Below are 13,521 nucleotides of genomic sequence, written 5' to 3' on the forward strand. Positions count from 1 at the left end.
TGCATTAGTTTTGTTTGTACAAAAGCCTTTCAATTTGACATAATCAAAATTTTCTATTTTGTGATCAATAATGATCTCTAGTTCTTCTTTGGTCACAAATTCCTTTCTCCTCCCACAGGTCTGAGAGGAAAACTATTCTATGTTCTTCTAATTTATTTATAATCTTATTCTTTATGCCTAGATCATGAACCCATTTTGACCTTAATGTATGGTATTAAGTGTGGTTCAATACCTAGTTTCTGCCATATTAATTTCCAATTTTCCCAGCAGTTTTTGTCAAACAGTGAATTCTTATTCCAAAAGCTGGGGTCTTTGGGTTTGTCAAACACTAGGTTATTAAAGTTATTGATTATTTTGCCCTTTGAACCTAACCTATTCAATTGATCAACTAGTTTATTTCTTAGCCAATACCAAATGATTTTGGTAACTGCTGCTTTATAATATAATTTTAGATCTGGTACAGCTAGTCCACCTTTATTTGATTTTTTTTCATTAGTTCCTTTGAATCTTGACCAGATTATTTTTTCTGTTCATTAAAATAGTTTTTTGGAAGTCTGATTGGTATAGCACTAAATAAATAGATTAGTTTAGGTAGTATTGTCCTCTTTATTATACTTGCTCGACCTATCCAAGAGCACTTAATATTTTTCAAATTGGTTAGATCTGACTTTATTTGTGTAGAAAGTGTTTTGTAGTTTTGCTTATATAGTTCCTGATTTTCCCTTGGCTGATATATTCCCAAATAGTTTATATTATCAGCAGTTACTTTAAATGGAATTTCTCTTTGTAACTTTAACTGTGGAATTTTGTTAGTGATATATAAGAATGCTGATGACTTATGGTTTTTTTTTTTTTTTTGTATCCTGCAACTTTGATAAAGTTGTGGATTATTTTTAATAGCTTTTTAGTAGAATCTCTGGGGTTCTCTAAGTATACCATCATATCATCTGAAAAGAGTGATAATTTGGCTTCCTCGTTACCTACTTTAATTCCTTTAATCTCTTTCTCAATTCTTATTGCAAAAGCTAGCATTTCTAATACAGTATTGAATAGTAATGGTTATAGTGGGCAACCTTGTTTCACTCCTGATCTTACTGGGAATTGTTCTAGTTTATCTCCATTACATATGATGCTTACTGATGGTTTTAAATAGATGCTACTAACTATTTTAAGGAAAAGTCCATTTATTCCTATACTCTCAAGTGTTTTTATTGGAATGGATGTTGGATTTTATCAAATGCTTTTTCTGCATCTATTGAGATGATCACATGATTTTCCTTAATTTGGTTATTGATATAGTCAATTATGCTAATAGTTTTCCTAATATTGATCCAGCCCTTCATTGCTGGTATAAATCCTACTTGGTCATAGTATATTATCCTGGAGATGATTTTCTGTAACCTTTTTGCTAATATTTTATTTAAGATTTTAGCATTAATATTCATTAGGGACATTGGTGTATAATTTTCTTTCTCTGTTTTCAACTTACCTGGTTTAGGCATCAATATCATCTGTGTCATAAAAGAAATTTGGTAGGAGTTCTTCATTCCCTATTTTTCAAATAGTTTATATAACATTGGAGTTAATTGTTCTTTAAAGGTTTAGTAGAATTCACATGTAAATCCATCTGGACCTGGGGATTTTTTTCTTAGGGTGTTGATTAATAGCTTGTTCTATTTTTTTTTCTAAAATGGGACTATTTAAATAATTTATTTCCTCTTATGTTAATATGGGAAGCCTATATTTTTGAAGGTGGTTATCCATTTCACTTAGATTATCAAATTTATTGCCATAAAGTTGAGCAAAGTAACTCCTAAATATTGCTCTAATTTCCTCTTCATCAGTGGAAAGTTCTCTGTTTTCATTTTTAAGACTAACAATTTGATTTTGCTCTTTCCTTTTTCTAATCAGAAAAGCTTTACCAAAAATTTATTTATTTTATTGTTTTTTTTTTTTCATAAAACCAATTCTTATTTTCTCCTTTTAATTTTAGAATTTCAATTTTAGTATTTCATTGGGGGTTTTTAATTTGGTCTTTTTCTAGCTTTTTAAGTTGCAAGCTCAATTCATTGATCTTCTCTTTTTCTATTTTATTCAAGTAAGTCTCTAGAGATATAAAATTTTTCCTTATTACCAATTTGTTAGCATCCCACAGATTTTGGCATGCTTTCTCATTGTTATCATTCTCTTGGATGAAATTATTAATTGTGTCTATTATTTGCTGTTTCACCCATTCATTTTGTAGGATGAGATTATTTAATTTCCAATTACTTTTTGGTCTATTTAACCCTAGGTTTTTGTTGAATGTAGTTTTTATTGCATTGTGGTCTGAAAAGAATGCATTTACTATTTCTGCCTTTCTGCATTTAATTTTGAGGTCTTTATGTGGTGAGTTTTTGTATAGATTCCATGAACTGCTGAGAAGAAAGTATACTCCCTTTTGTCTCCATTCAGTTTTCTACAAAGATCTATCATACCTAACTTTTCAAATATTCTATTTACCTCTTTAACTTCTTTCTTATTTGTTTTGTGGTTTGATTTATCTAGTTCTGAGAGTGCAAGGTTGAGATCTCCCACTTATTATAGTTTTGCTCTCTATTTCTTCTTGCAACTCACTTAACTTTTCCTTTAGGAAGTTAGATGCTATGCCACTTGGTGCCTATATGTTTAGTATTGATATTGCTTCATTGTCTATATTACCCTTTAGCAAGATATAGTTTCCTTCCTTGTCTCTTTTAATTGGATCAAATTTTGCTTTTGTTTGATCTAAGGATGGCTGCCCCTGCTTTTCTGATGTCACCTGAAGCATAATAGATTCTGCTCCAGTCTTTTACCTTTACTCTGTATGTATCTCCCTGCTTTAAATGTGTTTCCTACAACATATTGTAGGGTTCTGGCTTTTGATCTAGTTTGCTATCCATCTCTGCTTTATGTGAGAATTCATCCCATTCACATTTACAGTTAAAATGACTAATTCTGTATTTCCTGGCATCTTATTATCCCCAGATTATGCTTTTCTTTTTCTTACCCCTTCTTACCCTCCTCCCCATTATTAAACTTATGGGCACCACTTGCCTCACACAGCTCTCCCTCTTTAGAATCTCTTCCACCTCCTTTGAATCCCTTACCCCTTTTTTATACCTTTCCGCTATTATTCTTTTCCTTTTTCCTTTTCCTCTCCCACTTTTTATTGAGGTGAGGGAAGCTTCTTTGTAAACCAAATATGTCAATTATTTTTCCTTTGAGCCAAATCTGATGAGAGTAAGTTTCACACAATGTTCCTCCCCCTACCTAAATTCCCTCAGATATAATAGGTTTCCTTTGCCTCTTCATGGGATGTAGTTTTCCTCTTTTTTCTCCCCTTTTCCCTTTTTCTGATACTATCCCCTTTCCATTTCCACTTTCTCCTTTTTTATATTATATCAATAAAATCAAATTATACATGCACTCTTTATAATTGTCCATAACAGAAAGACAGTTCTCAATAGTTCTTTTTACCTTTTTATGCTTCTCTTGAGTCCTATAGTTGGAGGTAAAATTTTTTGTTCAGCTCTTGTTTTTTTCATTAGAAACAAATTGAATCCACCTGTTTCATTAAATGTCCATTTTCTTCCCTGGAAGAAAATGCTTAGCTTAGCTGGGTAGTTTATTCTTGGCTGTATTGCAAGTTCTTTTGCCTTTTGGAATATCAGATTCCAGGCCCTTCAATTCTTTAATGTGGAAGCAGCTAGATCCTGAGTGATCCTTATTGTGTCTCCTCAGTATTTGAATTTTTTTTTCTGGCTGCTTGTAATATTTTTCCCTTAGTTTGATAGTTCTGAAATTTAGCCACAATATTCCTTGGAGTTTTTATTGTAGGGTCTCTTTCAGAAGGTGTTTGATGAATTCTTTCAATGCCTGATTTACTTTCTGATTCTAGTACATCTGGGTAGTTCTCTCTGATGATTTCCTGTAAAATAGTGTCTAGACTTTTTTTCTTTTTTTCATCACAATTTTTAGGAAGTCCAATAATCCTCAGATTATCTCTCCTAGATCTATTTTCATGGTGTGTTGTTTTTCCAGTCTATATTTAACATTTTTTCTATTTTTTCAGTTTTGCTTGACTGATTCTCCATGTCTCAATGAATCATTCATTTCTATTTGTTCAGCTCTGATTTTTAATGATTTATTTTCTTCTTTAGCTTTTTTTTTTTTACTTTTTTGTATATGTGCAATTGAGTTTTTATATGAGTTGCTTTGCTCTATTTTTGTTTTCCATTTAACTAATTTTTTTTTTTTTTTTACTGAGTTATTTTCATTTTCCAATTCGCAAATCCTACTTTCCTGGGCATTCTTTATCTTTTCCAATTCACAAATTCTGTTTCCCTACACTCCCTGAGAGTTCCTTTTTTTTTTTTTTTTTTTTTTTTTTTGCTGAGGCAGTTTGGGTTAAGTGACTTGCTCAGGATTAAGTGTCTGAGGCCACATTTCAACTCAGGTCCTCCTGACTTCCAGGGTTGGTGCTCTATCCACTGCACCACCTAGCTGCCCCCTCCCTGAGAGTTCTTTATTTTTTCCAATTCACATTTCAGGAAATTGTTTTCTTTTTCCACTTTATTAAATTTTTCTTTCAGTGATTTGTAAGCCTTTCCCATACTTTCATGCAGAGCTTCTCTTTCCTTTCCCCGTTTTTCTTCTAGCTCTCTTTTAAGATCTTTTATAATTTCTTCTAGGGGAGCCTTGTGTGATGGGGACCAGATTACATTTGGAGTTTTGTCTGGAGACTGTTTGCTATTAGTCTCTTTGAGGTTGAAAACCTGCTCTCTTTCTGTATAGAAGCTGTTGATGGATAGCATTCACTTGACTTTTTTACTCATTTTTTAAAAAAACCCTTAGGGTCTGCCTTCAGGGCAAGAAGATTACCAGTTCCTTCTGCAGAGCAGGAATAGATATAAGGACAGTAGCTGTCCAGCAAACAAGCTGCTAAGAGCATCCAAGTTGTGGGAATGCTCTGGGAAGAGCCCCACCCTGGAAGTGTCTCTGTCCTGTGAAGTGCAGTTGTGCTGCAGAAGTTCTATTGCTACAGTCCTTTGCTGTGTAGATTTGTGGCTGCCCTGGGCACTGGAAGTGTCTCTGTCCTGGGAAGTGGGCAGTGTGGCAGAAGTTTTATTGTCCTGGGTAGAGTCCTCCTTTTGGGCAGATTTGTGGCTGCCCTGGGCAAAGGCCCCACCCCCACCCTGTGCAGATTTGTGGCTGCTCCAGGCAAAGCCCCCCCTGTGATCAGAAGTGTGACTGCCCCAGGCAAAAGCCCCTTGTTGCAGAATGGAGCTGCACAGCTGTGCTGTAGTCTGTGCTGAGTCATTTCTGGTGTGGGGTAGGTGTAGCCAGATCCTGTTAGATTCTGGCGGTTTTTTGCAGTATACTCTACTTTTGGCTTTAACTTCTCTACTGATCTACTGTTTTGCAACTAAACTGAGCAGCCAATCTGTGGTAGAGTCCTCCTGCAATTTTTCCACCTATAGAGACCGCAGGGCCCTGGTCCACTCAGTGTGCTAGCCTCTAGTTCTGTCTCTCTGCCTGCACTCATGCCTATCAACACAAATCTTTTTTGGCGATCTTCCAGATTATCTTCGGCTGGTAATATGTTGGACTCCCAATATTCGTGGATTTTATCAATCAAGCACTATTTCTGAGGCTGAATTTGGTAATTAGTAATGAGAGTAGAAAGGGAACTTAGAATGACACATGTGTCTTCTCTGCCATCTTGTCTCTGCCCCTATAAAATAATTCCATACAAACTTCTATTTATTAGTTTTTTCTCTGGATATGGATAGTATCTTCTTTCTTATGTCTTATAGTTAATTTGGGTATTTTTGATAGTCACAATGACTTAGTTGCTCAAAATTGTGCTTAAACCAATATCACTTTGTACAACATTCTCTTGGTTCTGCCCAATCCTCTTCATTATTTTATGCAAGTGTATGTTTTCCTGAGATCATTGAGCTCATTATTTCTTATAGGACAATAATATTACATTACAATCATATACCACATCTTGTTCAACCATTCCCCAACTGGTGATTTCCTCAATTTCCAGGTCTTTGTCACCACAAAGAGAGCTACTATAAATGTTTTAGATCACATAGATTCTTTTTTCCCCCCTAATTAACTTTGGTAACCTAGTACTATTATTGCTGGGTCAAAAAATAGAGGCGGTTTAATAACTCTTTGGGCATTATTTCAAATTGTCTTCCAATATGATTTGATCAGTTCACAATTTCACAAGAATTACTGTCCTGATTTTTCCATGTTCCCTCCAAAGTTTGTCACTTTCCCCTTTCATCATTTTAGCCAATCTGGTAGGTATAAAATAACAACTCAAAATTGCTTTAATTTGCATTTCTCTAATCAATAATGATTTAGAACATTTTTCATATGACTATAAGTTGTTTAGATTTCTTCAATAAACATTGCTTATTTATATTTTTTGACCATTTATCAATTGGGGGATGACTTGCATTCTGATAATTTGAGAAACTTCTTTATATATTTGAGATATGAGATATTTATCTGAGGAACTGTCTATAAAGTCTGCCCTACCCCTGTTTTCTGCCTTCCTTCTGATCTGGGCTGAATTTGTTTTATTTGTATGAAATCTTTTTAATTTTGTGTAATTGAAACTATCCATTTTAGTGGATAAATTTTAGTGGATAACTCTATCTTTTGTTTTTTCATAAATTGTTCACTTGACAAGTCTGATAAGTAACATGTTCTATAATAATAAGATAATAACTCCTAATAATTTCTTTTATTTTCTCTATATTTGATATGGTCTACATTTTTATTATTAATATTTGCAATTTGATTTTCCTATCTTTAAAAAAGATTTTTAAAAAATCAGATTAGCTAAAAATTTATGTAGTTCATATTAACTCTGAGAATCCTTATCCTACTGATGAGTCAGAGCCCCAGAGCTGGTTTAGATATGCTCTCCCTTGGTGCATGTCTGCAGGGTAGGGGTTATATTTCACTTAAGAATCATCTAATCAGCCAGCCCTCTTTAGAAAGAGGATATTTTCAATAATAACAGTTATAAAACTTTCTCAAAACATCCTTAATATACTTTCCCATAAGTATAAACAGATTATAAAAAAAGGAAGCTATTGTTTAGAGATAATATATGTCAAAAGGGTAATTAATCCTTGCTCCTGGTTCCTGGAAGTCCTTTTTCCAATTCATGGAGTACTTAAGAAATAAACCCTTAGGTTTAATTTCCTTGTTCAACATCTTGTAAAACCTTGTGATCCAACTTATCTAAGCATACAGATAATGTACAAATGGGAAGATGGGGGGGCAAGTATTCCCTGAAGCATACTTGCTTGTATTTTATGGATATGCATGTACTTCTGTGACATGCATATGTATCCTGCATGTAATTTAGACCTGTATTCAATAAAGTAGCCTGTCCACCAATGCTTTACACTGTCCTATGCTTATTGTAGTTAGTTTTTTTTTTTCATTTTGTTGTGATGTATAATTGCAAACATTAGATGCACAAAAAGCTAGTTTTGCAAGATTGTACCATTTTTGACTGCATCAAATAGCAGTAGGACTATTGAGAACTGCTGCTGCCATAGCTAATGTGACTTTGAATTAACATGAAGAAGAGAGAATGCTAAGATGCTAAGCCAAAGAGAATAACTAAGCTATGCAGAAAATACACACCACAGTTACAGAATGGCCAGACTAATTCATGCAGCTCTGAACACAATTGGTGTTTGGACTTTTTTTACAATTTCACTTTCATTCTTTTTCTCTTTAGGGATGTAATTCAAAATTTACAGAATGGTTGAATGAATTCTTAGCTCTATCAAGATTGTTTCTTTTTACTTTAATCTACTTTTAAAGTAAACAAGCACATTTTATCTTTCTTCCAAATCCTTCAGAAATTGGAAAAAAAACTGAAAACATTTATAACAAATATGGATAGCCATGCTAAGTGAATTGGTCATGTTGAATATATTTCTGTTTCTTCATCTTGAGATTCTTATCCCTCTGTCCTTTCCAGTTGTGACATATTAATTGAAATTCTTAAGCTTTTCAAAATTGTTTGTCTTCATAATATTGCTGTTATTTTCTCAATTGTTCTGTTGGTTCTCTCCCTTTACTTTTCATCTTCTTTCATCTTTTCTCTAAAACCATCCATTTCATAATTTCTTAAATCATATTATATTCATATTTCATAATTTGTTCAGCTATTTCTCAGCTAGTGGATATTCCTTTGGTTTCTATTTCTTTGTTACCACAAAAGGAGAATATATATATATATGTGTGTGTGTGTGTGTGTGCGTGTGTGTATAAATATTTCTGCATACATGATTCCTTTTACTCTTTTTTTTATCTCTTTGGGATATAAGCCTAGTCACTCTGGTCTTTGATTTGTGAAATGTATTCACACTGCTTATCTCATAGGATTGTTTTTGTGAGGAAAGTACTTTATATACTATCAAGTAGTATCATTAGAATCAGTATTCCCAGAGTTGTGAGCACAATTCATAGTTCTACTAACAGTTGATTAAGGCATTTATGTTTCCCATGGCCTCTTCAACAATTATTATTTATCTTTTTTTTTTTTTTTTGTTAATTTGATGGAAGCAAAGTGGATTCTCAGAATTGCTTTAATTTGTATTTCATTGTTGTTGACTTGGAACTTTTTTTTAATTAGTGGTTGATAACTTTGAAAAGGCCTATAAATAATCTTTGAACTGTTTGCTATTGAAGGAACTGGTGAAATGGAGTTCAAATATAGTCCTAGCTTTTACTAGCTGTGTAAACCTGGGTTAGTCACTTAAGCTCTTTTGCTTCAGTTTCCTCATTTATAAAACAGGGATAATAATAGCACCTTTGCAGGGTTGTTGTGAAGATAAAAATGAAAAAAAAATTAGTTAAATAAAAGCACTGAACAACTTCCCTGGCATGTAGTAGGTGCTACATAAATGCTTATTCTATTCCCTAGAAAGAAATAGCTCATTATAAATTTGAAATAATTCCTTATACTTCTTGGAAATTAGATCCTTGTCAGAATAACTTCCTGAGAGGATTTTTTCCTCCAATTGATAGTGTCCCTTCTAATTTTAACTGCATTAGTTTTATTTGTACAATTTAAAAAAAAGTAATCAAAACTGTCCATTTTATTTTCTTGAATCCTTTATTTGAACTTGAATTCTTTTCCTAATCCACCGATCCCAAAATTACTTTGTCTTGCTTCTCTAATTTGTTTTTGATGTCATCTATAATGTGAAGCACTATATTTTTCTATACCTAATTGGGGCCAGACTTATTTCTAGTTTTCCCAGAAGAATTTGTTAAATGGTGAGTCCTTTGCCTAGCTTCTGGAGTCTTTGGGTTTATCGAACACAATTTAGTTATGTACCTAATCAGCTACATTGACTTTTCTATTTTTAAAAATGGTATCAAATTGTTTTGGAGATTACTGCTTTTTAAAAGTATAGTTTGGGAATTGGCACTGCTAGACTCCTTTCCTTCACACTTTCTCTATTACTTGTTTTGCCATGTGAATTTTGTTATTTTTAAAAATGTTTTTTCTATTTTTATAAAGTAATTATTTTAGAATTTTATTGCTATGGCAATAATTGGTATGGCACATTAATTTTGGCAGTGTTTTGTGACAGAATTATAATTCTGTAATATGTTATATTATAAAATATATATCTTAGTATTAGGCCTACAGTAGTTTTGCTTAAATATCTTTCTCCCCATCTCTTTTAGATTATTTATTATAATAAGTAGGGAGGCAATGCTGTATAGTGTGTAGAGAGCCATCTTAGAACTAATAAAATCTGGGATCAAATTTTTCTCTTACATATATTGGCTGTGCACCTCTGATCTAGTCACTTAATGTTTCAATGTCTCTGGCAACACTTTTAACACTATTGATAGAGGAAGTTTTCATATCCAAGCGTTTTTTATATTACTGATATCTTAATTCTCATCCTTATCCTTATTGTCAGACCTTTCTGGGAGAAGAAAGAAGGGAGAATATATATGTAAATATAGGCAATGCAAAAATTAAAAAAACTAAGTTTTTTGTTTTAATTATATTCTATTGTTTCTGATACATCAGAAATATTCTATTATGTTCCTGTACCATAATTTATTTAGTCATTTTGTTTAGTTTCTGAAATTCTCTCTTGCCATTCATATATTTTTTCCTCCAATTGATAGTATTCCTTCTAATTTTAACTGCATTAGTTTTATTTGTACAATTAAAAAAAAGTAAGCACCACCAAAGAGCTAACCAAAATTAATCATGTTACAGATGAGTTATATCCGAAGTTATATTCAAACTATTTGTTAATTGTTGGGTCTTCTCCTTTCTTTAATATTAGATTTTTGATTTATTATATTTCTTTTTTTAGGGGGAAATTAAATAAAAAACTTATTATCATCTTTGCAAACTCAGGGTTCCAAAAGCAGCATTTTTTTTTTTTTTGTTTTTTTTGCATAGGGCATTTGGGATTAACCTACTACACTGATTTGGCCTGTATTAGCAGAGAAAAGAGCTTCATAGCCAGCATTTCCTTTCACTTCTGAAGCTAGCTTTTTGCAATCCAACCTTTCCACTATTTCATTACATCCTATTTGTGTGCTTCTTTTCATAAATATCACAAAATATGATTATTTTAAAGTCAAAAAGGAAGGAAAAACATCAAACTAATTTTAAAATAACTTCTTGTTTTCTTTCTCCTACTTTTGAAATTCTGATAAATTCCTCATTCTCAGGGTGTATGGGCATTTTAAAGATTTCTGTCAAATTCAGTCACAGTAGCTCTCCCACAGTGATAGGTGTTCCCTTTTCAATTCAGTAATCACATATCTTTGACTGGTTCATGTCTGCTTTTGTCCACTTTTGACCTACATGTTCCTGTGAGGGATATCTTTGTCTCACTTTTCTTTGGTCATTGAGTTCATGTACCTCAATAGGCTAAGACTTTGCAGTCCATTAACAAGAATTCTCAACTCAGTCCTAGGCCACCCAGAAGCCCCAGTTGCATGTTCTCTCTGAATAGCTTCACTGGTGGCCCATTTAAATGTGCTAATGTTAGAGAGGAAAAGCGGGGGAGGCAGATGGGGCTGAACAAGATAGCCAATGTACACCATTGCTCAGGCAAAGTGATTGCAGCATCTAACAAAGCCTCCCCTGTGGTGATGTTAAGCAGAGTTATCAATAGTGCAGAGGCTGAGCAAAGACTAATGCTCCAATCATGTCATCAACAGGTGGCACAGATGCACTCACTTTAAAACAGAAATCATTGTGCATAATTTACTGGTAATTCAATCCTCATTGCAGATTCTAACCTCCAGATAAATGTGCAGGTGTGTCTTTTTTTTTTCTTACCCTGTGGAAGGCCCTATTGAATTGGTTTTGGGAGTACAAGAGGAAATGGGTATTGTTTCTTTCCAATTTTGCTTAGGTTTACACTCCCTGCAGAAGAGACTTGAAGCTTTAAGAAGTCTCTTTTTGCTCATAGCTGTCCAAAACCAGATAAGGCATTTTCTCAGGACTTGATAAAGAGCAAAAATTGGGAATTTCAGTTGTGTGAAAAAACACTGTGAAAATACTGCAGCCACATGGAATCCCATGTCCCTAATATTTAGATTTTAAAAACCTGATTTATAAATAAGTTATTATAACATGACCACTGAACCAATTCTTAGAATTTTCTTCTTATAAGAGCAAATAGAAAGTCATATAAAAATGTGGTCAGCCCCCAGTTATGTCCCACTCATCACATATTTCAGCATAAAAAATGCAAAAGGAAACAGAAGTTCAATATTTTAATTTATTATTACTGTAAAGAGCTTGAAACTGGAGCAAGACTTTTTTTTAGGTCTTTGAATTCTTCTTAAGTACATATTTATCTACATGAGTATGCTCTGGTTCTGGATAAGGGCCATAAAAAGTAAATTATTTAAGGTCACACTGCTAGCCAAGAGTATCAGGGAAGAATTGTGGGCAGATGGTTCTGTTTTAAGATATGAAAAATGCCAGATGTTGATTCCCAAATAACCCAGTAAAGTTCTAAAAGTACACCAGAAAGCACAGTGATAAAAAAAACTGAAAAGAAATAATTTTAAGTTCATCTATTCAGTTCAGACCTGCACAAAAGCCAGCCAGAATCTTGCAGAAGAAATGATCGAGGGTAGCTAAAAACAAACAACAATGAAAGGAATTAAGAAACAAGGCCAGAGCAGATCTCAGGAAGCACAAAGCCCAGCCTCTAGTTGCCCCTAGTCTCACCATCCAATAGTAAATAATAGATTTTGTACCTAAGTACAAAAACTCTAATCCATAAATGTGCCAAAAAAAATGAGTAAATCAAAGGATATCCTGAACACACTGAAGAAATACTAAGGCATAAAGAATCCCAAGAGGCAAATGCAAGGAAAAGAGAGTAACTCTAACAAGGTCAAGTAAAGATTCAGAAAAAAGAATATACTGGCCACAAGTACAAGAAGAGTTCCTGGAAGAAACAAAGCAAGACATACAAAATGCAATATTAAAGGAGGAAAAAATAGTAGGGATAGTTTAGAATGGACAATGGTAAACTTTACCAAAGATTTGAATTCTGAAAGTTCAGAGCGGAAACAGTGACTCCATGACATAACAAGCAATATTAAAACAAAACCAAAAGTCTAAAAGTAACATAAGAAGATGTAAAGAATCTATAATCAAAAACAATTTGCCTAGAAAACAAGTCAAGGAGAAATAAACTAAAAATCATTGAGTTGTGTGAAAATCATGACTAACACAACAAAACCAGATTCCTTATTCTGAAAAGCCATTCCTAATGACTCTTCTGACATCTTAAATGATATTCTGAAAGATCATACCAGAATTCGCATCATTATCACACATCTAAATACACAGTAATCTCAAGATCATGCAACAAAAGTTGACATTGTTTTTATGGTAGTTTTTTCACTCTCATCACAAAAACCAAGTCCATTTTCTATCTTTAGAAACGTAAGTAAAGAGCACCACAATGTACATCCAAAATATAGCTGAGCATTTATTCCTGAAATTTGCAATTTAATGTTTAAGAATAAGGATAGGGAACAGATAAAAAGGAACTCAATCAAGATGGACACGATTTGAAATATTTTTTTTTCATAGTGGTGGTATTACAAAGGTTACAACAACTGAAGAGATAATTAAAAAGCAATGTTTTGTATTTATGAAAGAGTAGGAATGAAATGTAGGTGTTCTTTGGATATTCATCTCTATTTAATCCTAAAACAGGTGTTTATTGGTCAAATGTGCCATGTAATTTAATTATGAGTCTTAGTTCTCTGGTGCTTGTAGTACAAGGAAATCAAACCTACCTTTATGGAGCATAGATTGGAGTGGGGAATGACTTAAAGACGTAGGTCATTTGCAAGACTATTTTAATAGTTCAAGAAAGATGTAATGTGAGTTTGAACTAGGCTGATTATTGCATGGGTAAAGTTAAGGGAACA

This window comes from Antechinus flavipes, chromosome 2 (genome assembly GCF_016432865.1).
Source record: "Antechinus flavipes isolate AdamAnt ecotype Samford, QLD, Australia chromosome 2, AdamAnt_v2, whole genome shotgun sequence".
Lineage (NCBI taxonomy): Eukaryota > Metazoa > Chordata > Mammalia > Dasyuromorphia > Dasyuridae > Antechinus > Antechinus flavipes.